Genomic DNA, 10,675 nt, shown 5'->3' with positions numbered 1-10,675 from the left:
GAGAGGCAGGCAGGGGCTGAGCGGGAGAGAGGGCCCCAGGGTGGGAAGGACGAGACCAGATCTCAGTGACCCCTTGCGCTATTTTGCCTTGCCAGGCCTCCTCCCTGCCAGCTCAGGGCTCGCCGGAGGCGGATCACAGAGGAGCTGAGGAGTCTGGCGGTGAAGCTTAGGTTAGCTGGACTTCCTGAACAAGAGCCCAGGTACGACGTGGTGCCCTGCTCCTGCAGCCAGGGCCTGGCCGGGAGAGCAGAGACTTGCCTCCGCATTCATCTCCCGCTTCCTCTTTTCTCCTTTGTTTCCAGATGTTTGCACCTGTCTCAGAGGGAAAGAGTTTCAGAGCCTCCTGATTGGCTCCCGTCACTGTAGTCCCTTCTCGACTTCCAGGGAAGACTGATGGAGGGGTGCAAGTGTGTGTGTGTGTGTGTGGGGTGAGCCAGATGCATATGGTTTTTCACTGTAACTCTAAGAACAGCCTCGCAGGGAGCAGAGAGAAGTGGAGAGGAAGGTGGGCGCATGGTGTGTGTGTGTGTGTGTGTGTGTGTGTACATGCATGAATTCTTGGGACAAGTCAACTATCTGGGTTCAAGTGTAGGCTCTATTACTTCTCAGCTGTGTCTTACCTTCCTCAAGGATAATAATAATCCTTCCTAAGGATAATAATAATACTTACCTTATGGATTACTGATCATTTTGATACATTATAGTATCATACAGAATAGTTTTCCTGCCTTACACATCCCCTGTGTTCTACCTATTCAACCCTCCTTGCTCCCTCCAAACCTCTGGCAACCACTGATCTTTTAACTTTCTCCATGTATTTCATGTTTTTTGATGCCACTGTAAATGATACTGTTTTTTAAATCTCAATTTCCAGTTGTTTATTGCTAGTGTATAGAAGTGCAATTCTTTCTTTCTTTTTTTTTTTTTTAAGATTTTATTTATTTGAGAGAGAGAGCGAGAGAGCGAGAGAGAGCATGAGTGGGGTGGGGGGGAGGCGGGCGGGAGCAGGGAGCCCTACTCTGGGCTTGATCCTAGGACCCTGGGATCATGACCTGAGCTGAAGGCAGATCATGGGACCCTGGGATCATGACCTGAGCCACCCAGGCGCCCCCAGAAGTGCAATTCTTTAACTGTATTGATTTATACCCCACAACCTTGCTAAGCTCATGTTTTAGTTGTAGCATTTGTGTAGATTCTATTGGATTTCCTGCATAGATGATCACTGCATGATTGTTTGGAACCGACGATGGTTGGCTGATGTGGAGTGGCCACTGTGGGTGGACCAGAGAGGGACAGTGGGAGAAGTTGGGCATAGTTTCTTAAAAAAAATTATTTATTTAATCGATAGAGACAGAGAGAGCATGCGCAAGGGCTTGTATGTCCATGAGAGCAGGGGGACAGGCAGAGGGAGAGGGAGAAGGAGAGAAGCAGACTCCCTGTTGAGCGTGGAGCCCATTGCAGGGCTGGATCCCAGGTCCCTGAGATCATGACCTGAGCCGAAACCAAGAGTGGACTGCTTAACTGACTGAGCTGCCAAGGTACCCCTGGGCATAGTTACCTTTTAATGAAATGGGCTTAGGTGGGTCTGGCTAGGAGGAGGGATCCCAGGGGAGGTGTTTCTCTGGAACCACAAGTCCAGGAGAGGTCCCTCCTGTCCTCCCCTGGCTGTCATTTCTCCAGCCCTCCTCTTGGTGTCCATATCCATGAGATTCAGGGGCTCCTTCTTCTGCTTTCTGCCCCTTCTCAGTCCTCCGGAGGCCTGGAGTGAGACCATTTGCCTCTCCTGCTGCTTCTACCCCAATTTCCCTTTTTACCTATGGGGAAAGGAGAAGCAGCATTCAGGAGTAGCACCGGGGGATTCTTTTTGAGTGTTTGTGCTCAGCTGTCCCACCTTATGTCCAAACCACCCACTGTTTCCAAGACCCGAGAGTCCCAGGAAGGATTCCAGGGGACTCTGCCTGTGAGAACAGGACCCAGGAGGCTCCACAGGCAAGAGTCCAGTTGAATGATCCCAGGTGATCTCACCCTGGAGTCTGGACTTTTTGTGGTCAAACAGGTCTGGATCAAGGAGCTATGAGTCTCCTGTGGGTCTGAGGGTGGGGAGGCTAGGGGAGGGTACAGCCACCTTCTCCCCAGGTCCTGTACTGTGTAGGGCAGTGGCTGGCCCAGAGTCTCTGGCAGGAGGACAGTGGTGGGGCAGGCAGCCACAGGGACCACTCCGTAGACAAGGAGAGGCAAGGAGGGGTAGAACTCAGCAGCCAGGCTCACCGGCGGGCTCGGGATCCTGCCTATGTCCTGCTCAGACCGCTCTGCCTGTGGGGAGAAGGAGCACCTTGGTGGGGCCACTGGGGCTTTCGGGTGCCCTAACTCTGCCTGCTAGCGGTGCTCCCTCTTTTCTCATTCCCTACAGGGCCAGATGCTTGCTCCGACCTTGGCTGAAAGGAAAGTGGGAAGCAAATGGTTTTGGAACCAGGGAGCCTGGGTTCTGGTCCCAATTTGCATCTGCTGTGTGACTGTACAACTTCCCAGCCCATCTTTCTCCTGAGTACCAGACTAGATGTCCAGCTTCCTCTTCAAAATCTCCATTTGGCTGTCTAAAAGGCCCTTCAGATTTCATTTATTTATTTATTTTTTAGATTTTACTTATTTATTTGACACACAGAGAGAGAGAGAGCACAAGTAAGGGAAGCAGCAGAGGGAGAAGGAGAAGCAGGGAGCAGGGAGCCCGATGCGGGGCTCGATCCCAGGACCCTGAGATCATGACCTGAGCCGAAGGCAGACGCTTAACGACTGAGCCACCCAGGTGCCCAAGGCCCTTCAAATGTTAGACGATCAAGGAACTCTTCATCTCTGTCTCCAAGTCTGCTCCTCTCCCGGATTTCTCCATCCTGGCACATGGCGCTTGGAACTACCCAGTTGCTCCAGTTCAAGTGTCTGAATGCCTCCTGTTACCTTATTTCCCTACATCCAGAATATGAATTTGGATGCTCTTTGAAACGCATCCAAAGTCAGGCTCTCTCTGCATCTCCACAACCACTCCAGGCTCTTTCCATCTTTGCTGGTACCATTGCAGTAGCTTCTAGCCTAGTCTTCCCATTTGTGCTCTTGGCCCTGGCCCTCTGTCCCTGGCCTGTTCTCCACGAGGAAGCCGAAGTGATCTTTAATTTTTAAAATTATTTAAAAATATATATATATATTTTTAAATTTTATTTATTTATTTGACAGAGAGATAGAGAGAGAGCACAAGTAGGCAGAGTGGCAGGCAGAGGGAGAGGGAGAAGCAGGCTCTCCGCTGAGCAGGGAGCCGGACGTGGGGCTCGATCCCAAGACCCCAGGATCATGACCTGAGCCGAAGGCAGCTGCTTAACTGACTGAGCCACCCAGGCGCCCCTAAAAATATTTTTAATTCCAGTCAGCATACAGTGTTCTGTTAGTTTCGGGTATACGATATAGTGACTGAACGCTTCCATACATTGCCCGGTGCTCATCACAACAAGTGCCCTCCGTCATCCCCTCTTAGTTCCCCCATTCCCCCTGCCACAAAGTGATCTTTTATTTATTTTTAAAATTTTTTAATTTTTAAAAAAGATTTATTTATTTATGAGAGAGAGATAGAGATAGAGAGAGCGCAAGCACACGGAGAGGCAGAGGCAGAAGGAGAAGCTGGCTGCCCGCTGAGCAGGCGTCCGATGCGGGGCTGGATCCTAGGACCCTGGGAACATGAGCTGGGGCTGAAGGCAGACGCTTAACCAACTGAGCCACCCAGGTGCCCCCACATTATGTCACTTAAAGAAGAGTGTGGGATCTCTCTCCATTTACTAAGATAATCTTCGTGATCTTAAAAGAGTTTCAAAAATTCTCTCCATGGAAGTCTCGGGTGTCCTATGTCAATTCCCTAGTGATTACCTAGCTTTTGGCATTATTCAGAATGGTATCTTAATTTTCAAAGATTTTCTAGATTATTTCTCTAGATTATTGCTATTGATCTTCTGGTAATTTGATTTTGTATCCAGCATCTTTGCTGAACTCTCTTATCAGTTTTAATTGTTTGTTGATTTTATTGGTTTATTTAGGTAAATGATCATATTCTCTATAAATAATGGCATTTTAAACACTTCTCTTTTAAATTTTTTTTTTTAAAAGATTTTATTTATTTATTTGACAGAGAGATAGCGAGAGCAGGAACACAAGCAGGGGGAGTGGGAGAGGGAGAAGCGGGCTTCCTGCCGAGCAGAGAGCCCGATGTGGGACTCGATCCCAGGACCCTGGGATCATGACCTGAGCCGAAGGCAGACGCTTAATGACTGAGCCACCCAGGCGCCCTCTCTTTTAAATTTCTTATTTCTCTTTCTTTTCTAGTAGATCAGTGTTGGCTAGGACCCCCAGTACTGTGTTACACAGTTGATTCCGAGGTCAAAGAGAACGCCCACAACTTTCCCCATTCTGTATAGTATTTGCCTTGATGCTTATCTCTCTGGGTTCCTGATTTCCCTTAGATGGTTGGCCTAGTTTTCCTTTAATCTTATTCCAGCCCTTTGGTGTTTTTAAGGATATTTTAAAATACTTTATACTTTTTTTGGACTTATTTTCAGTGTTTTTTTGTCATTTTAATGGAAATAGAAATCCTTTTTCTAATTGATTTCCAGAAGTTTGTTATAAATGCTGGATACAAATCCTTGCAAATACCTTCTTTTACTCTTTTCACATTATTTATAGTGAAACAGATGGCCAGAATTGAAAAAAAAACTCAAAGCAGAAAAATTTATCAATGTTCCTGTTTTGGTTAGCCCTTTTTATGTCTTAAGAAATCCTTTCCTCTTCGGAAGGAATTAATTTTTGTTTAAGATTGAAATATGAATTACATTTTATTTATTTCGCATATGGGTGAGTAGATGTCCTGATACTATTTATTGAATGGTCCATGTTTTATCCAGTCATCTGCAATGCTTCCTCTGCAGCTTTCTCCTGTGTGTGGGTCTGTTTCTGGGCTTGCTATTCTTTCCCACTGGGCAATTTATTTTTTCCTGCTCCATCATCCACTGTCTTAATTACTACATTTTTATAAGAGTTTATAATATGCCTTGATTTCTGGTAGGACAAATCCTTCTACTTCATTCTTTTTATTTATTTATTTTTAAAGATTTTATTTATTTATTTGACAGAGAGAGACACAGCAAGAGAGGGAACACAAGCAGGGGGAGTGGGAGAGGGAGAAGCAGAGAGGGAACACAAGCAGGGGGAGTGGGAGAGGGAGAAGCAGGCTTCCCGCTGAGCAGGGAGCCCGATGCAGGGCTTGATCCCAGGACCCTGGGCTCATGACCTGAGCCAAAGGCAGACGCTTAACGACTGAGCCACCCAGGCACCCCTATTTCATTCTTTTTAAAAAACTACCTTAGGGGTGCCTGGGTGGCTCAGTCTGTTAAGTGTTGACTCTTGATCTCAGCTCAGGTCTGATCTCAGGGTCATGAGTTCAAGCCCCCTCGATGTGCAGCGTACTAAAAAAAAAATTGGGGCACCTGGGTGGCTCAGTCGGTTGAGTGTCTGACTTTGGCTCTGGTCATGATCTTGGGGTCCTGGGACTGAGTCCTATGTTGGGCTCCTTGCTAAAAGAGGAGTCTACTTGTCCCTCTCCTTCTTCCTCTACCCCTCCCCCTGCTCATGCTCTCCTCTCTCTCCCTGAAATAAAGTCTTAAAGAAAAAAAAAAAGAACTATCTTAGTTATATGTGGCCTATTGCACTTTTATATACATTTTACCATTTGCTTTTTACAGTTTTTGGAAAATATCCATTATAATTTTTAAAAAGATTTTATTTATTTATTTGAGAGAGAGAGAGAGAGAGAGCATGAGTGGGGGGAGGGGCAGAGGGAGAAGGAGAAGCAGACTCCCCACTGAGCAGGGAACCCAAGGGGGATGGGGTGGGGTAAGTGGGGCTCAATCCCAGGACCCTGAGATCATGACCTGAGCTGAAGGCAGATACTTAACTGACTGAGCAACTCAGGTGCCCCTGGAATTTTTTTTTTAAATTAAATTAAATTAAAAAAAAATTTTTTTTAAGTACGCTCCAAGTCCAGGGGCTTAAACTCACAACCCTGAGATCAAGACCCGAGCTGAGATCAAGAATCAGACGCTTAACTGACTGAGCCACCCAGGTGTCCCTGGAATTTTTTTTTTTTAAGATTTTATTTTCTTTAAGTAATCTCCACACCCAATCTGGGACTCGAACTCACAACCCTGAGATCAAGAGTCACACGCTCTGCAACACTACATCAAAAACTAATGATGTAATGTATGGTGACTAACATAACATAAAAAAAAAAAAAAAAGAGTCACACGCTCTACCAACTGAGCCAGCCAGGTTCCCCTCCACTGGAATTTTTTTTTTTTAAAGATTTTATTTATTTATCTGATAGAGAGAGAGAGAGAGACAGGAGAGAGGGAACACAAGCAGGGGGAGTGGGAGAGGGAGAAGCAGGCTTCCGGCCGAGCAGGGAGCCCGATGAGGTGCTCGATCCCAGGACCCTGGGATCATGACCTGAGCCGAAGGCAGCCGCTTAACCGACTGAGCCACCCAGGCACCCCTCCACTGGAATTTTGATCAGATTTGCACTGAATTTATAAATAAGTATTGGAATGACTGACATTTTTATATTATCTTATGTCAATTATGAGTTGACATGAGATTTCTGATCCATGTACATAATATATTTATTTAAGTTTTTAAAATACCTTTCAGTATAGTTTAAAAATTTTCTCAATATAGGAATTAAAAAAATTAAACTTTCCAACTACTTTTTTTTTTTTAAGATTTTTATTTATTTGGCAGAGAGAGACACAGTGGGAGAGGGAACACAAGCAGGGGGAGTGGGAGAAGGAGAAGCAGGCTTCCCACGGAGCAGGGAGCCTGACGCAGAGCTTGATCCTAGGACCCTGGGATCATGACCTGAGCCAAAGGCAGATGCTTAACGACTGAGCCACCCAGGCACCCCACTTTCTAACTACTTTTTACCAGAGTGGAGAATGCAATTGATTTTTTATGTGTTGACCTTGTATCCAGCCACCTTGCCAAACTTTACTATTTCTAATAATTTCAGACTTTTGTATTGGCAATTATATCTTCTGTAAATAGTAACAGTATTGATTTTTCCTTTCCAGTCCTAGTTCTGTTATTTGTTATTCTTATCCTGAGCACTGATCACACTATCCAGGATTATACTGATTAGAGGAAGAGACAGCAGGCACCTTGGTCTTGTTCCCAAGTTTAAAGGGGATGCTTCTAATGTTTCACCGTTAAGTATAATCTTTGCTGTGGATTTTGGGTAGATGTTCTACATCAAGTTAAATTTCTTTCTATTATTTGCTTTACTAAGAATTTTTAATATATGTTAATTTTTATTAAAGATTTTTCTACTTTTATTAGGGTTATAATCTATTAATATGGTGATATTAATATATTGTCTCAGGTTAAACTACCCTTGATTCCTGAGATTGACATTCCATGGTCATAATGTATTATTTTTTTATATATATCACTGGATTCATTTTTCTAACATTTTATTTAGGATTTTGTATCTGTTTATGAGTGATATTGGTCTGTAGTCTTTACTTCACAGCAATACTCCTTCGGGTTCAGTATCAAATGCCTTCAGAGAATGAATCTGAGATAATTTCATCTTTTTCTCTTTTGGGGGGAAGCATTGGTATAATATTGGAAGATTGTTTTTTTTATTTTTTTATTTTTATTTTTTAAAGATTTTATTTATTTATTTGACAGACAGAGACACAGCGAGAGAAGGAACACAAGCAGGGGGAGTGGGAGAGGGAGAAGCAGGCTTCCCGCGGAGCAGGGAGCCCAATTGGGGCCTCGATCCCAGGACCCTGGGATCATGACCTGAGCCGAAGGCAGACGCTTAACGACTGAGCCACCCAGGCACCCCGGAAGATTTTTTTTTTTAAGTGTGGTGGAACTCACCTGTGTTATTATTTGGGCCTGGTGTCTTCTTTGAGACAAGATTTTAAGATTTCCTATTTAGATTTTCAATTTATTCTAGAATTAGTTTTCCTACATTATCTTTTTCTTCAGGATTTTGTCAATTTCATGTAAACTTTAAATTTATCAGCATAGACTTGTTCATAAATACTTTTTGTCTTTGTAAGTACTCTAGGTCTATAGTTCAGTTTCTTTTTTTCCAGATTTTATTGATTTATTTGAGAGAGGGAACACAAGCAGGGGGAGTGGGAGAGGGAGAAGCCGGCGTCCCGTTGAGCAGGGAGCCTGATTCAGGGCTCAATCCCAGGACCCTGGGATCATGATCTGAGCTGAAGGCAGATGCTTAACAGCTGAGCCACCCAGGCGCCCTGGTTTCTTTTTTATTCTTAATATTTGTTCATGTCTTCAGTCTTTTATTTTTTGATTATTGTTGCCAAAGATTTGTTCATTTCATTGATATTTTCAAAGATCAATTTTTTTGTTTTGTTGGCTCTCTTTTATATCCTTGTTTTCTATTTATTTCTGGTACTATTATTATTGTGTGTGTTTTTTTGTTTTGTTTTTTTTTTTAAAAGATTTTATTTGACAGAGAGAGAGAGACAGCGAGAGAGGGAACACAAGCAGGGGGAGTGGGAGAGTGAGAAGTAGGCTTCCTGCAGAGTAGGGAGCCTGATGTGGGGCTCCATCCCAGGACCCTGGGATCATGACCCGAGCCGAAGGCAGACGCTTAACAACTGAGCCACCCAGGTGCCTCATGTGTGTTTTTATAAGTAAGATAACTGAGCATTTGGACTAGTTACTTTATATACTGGAGCCATATTCTTTTTTTTTTTAAAGATTTGTTTATTTATTTGAGAGGGGGAGGGGCAGAGGGAGAGAGAGAATCCTGAAGCAGACTCCTCTTGAGCGTGGAGCCCAGTGCAGGGCTCGATTGGGAGCCCCTGAGATCATGACCTAAGCCTAAATTAAGAGTCCGACGCTTAACCAGCTGAGTCACCCAGGCACCCCCAGAGACATATTCTTAACCATTGTACTTTCTTTGGTCTTAAAGTGTATTTTGACTCTTATCAGCAAAGCTACCTAACTTCTGGTCAATATTTGCTTGGTATATATTTTTCCGTTTCTTTCTTTTTAAAAAGATTTTATTTATTTATTTGACAGAGAGAGAGACAGAGAGAGAGGGAACACAAGCAGGAGGAGTGGGAGAGGGAGAAGCAGGCTTGCCGCTGAGTAGGGAGCCTGATGTGGGGCTCGATCCCAGGACCCTGGGATCATGACCTGAGCCGAAGGCAGACGCTTAACAACTGAGCTACCCAGGTACCCCTTTCTGTTTCTTTATATGTAACATTTTCATCTGCTAACATTTTAGATGGGTCCTTAAACTGCATGGAGTGGTAAATAAAATTAACTTGGAATGTCTCTGCCTCTTAACTGGTAGGTTTAACCTATTTACATTTATTTTGGTGACTGATATATTTGGAATCATTGATACATCTTACTTTTTGTCTTTAATTTGTCTTAATTTTTATATGTTTTTGTCCTCCTTTTTGCCTTAAAAAAAATGATTGATTGACCTTTGTGCTTTTTCTGACTGGAAAAGCTTCTGGCTCTGGGGCCTGATTGTCCCCTCCCGGATGCTTACTTCACACCCACTCACTGCGTTCCTGTGGGATACTGCTCCCCTGTGTACATGAGGATGCAGTTCATGGAGCTAGTCACACAGCCCTTTCCTAATGCAGCTATTGTGACATGGAGGAGTAAGTGGCTTAGAAGGAAATGAAGGTGATGACAGGGTGCTGGGAGAAGTTTGGAGGAGTCTTGGGCCTTTACTACCCTTTTAGGTAGCTGGCTCTGGCCAGGTTAGGGGCTGGGTCTGGGAAGGGACCAGGACAGGAGCAGGAATGGGGGACGTGCTCATCCAGGGGTGTCATCACACAGGCCAGAGTGCAGATCCCTGACAGCAACAAGAAGATCATTGCGTAGGCCTGTGGCCCAGCCGTTTGGTGGCCAAAAAGCCCAGGAGGGGTGTCTGGGTGGCTCAGTCGTTAAAGCTTTCCCAGGGTCCTGGGATCGAGTCCCACATCAGGCTTCCTACTCAGTGGGGAGTCTGCTTCTCCTTCCTCTGCCCCTCCTCCCACTCATGCTCTCTCTTTCAAATAAATAAAAAAATTCTCAAAAAAAAAAAACGCTCAGGAAATAAAACGGTAGGTTCACAGTTGCAAAGAGCACCTGGAACAGAGAGATGTTGATCCCAAAACTTTGCAGACTCATGACTATACCATAGAAACTGAACAAGATTGTGGACCTAGGGCAAAAGCAGAGGGGATGTGCTTTGGGGAATGGCCATGCCACATCTACATAACAACTGCAGCTAACAAACTGCTCTCACATCTGCTCTTGGTTTAGGGCTGTCAGTCGTGTGAGTGGGCTTTTTATCTTTTGGATATAGGTAAGGATGTCTTTTCTTAACTATAAGAGATGATTATCTAGGGGCGCCTGGGTGGCTCAGTTGGTTAAGCGACTGCCTTCGGCTCAGGTCATGATCCTGGAGTCCCGGGATCGAGTCCCGCATCGGGCTCCCTGCTCGGCAGGGAGTCTGCTTCTCCCTCTGACCCTCCTCCCTCTCATGCTCTCTGTCTCTCATTCTCTCTCTCTCTCAAATAAATAAATAAAATCTTTAAAAAAA

Source organism: Leptonychotes weddellii, chromosome 11 (genome assembly GCF_054177405.1).
Source record: "Leptonychotes weddellii isolate Sample4059 chromosome 11, ASM5417740v2, whole genome shotgun sequence".
In the NCBI taxonomy this organism is placed as follows: Eukaryota; Metazoa; Chordata; class Mammalia; order Carnivora; family Phocidae; genus Leptonychotes; species Leptonychotes weddellii.
This window is presented reverse-complemented; position numbering follows the sequence as displayed.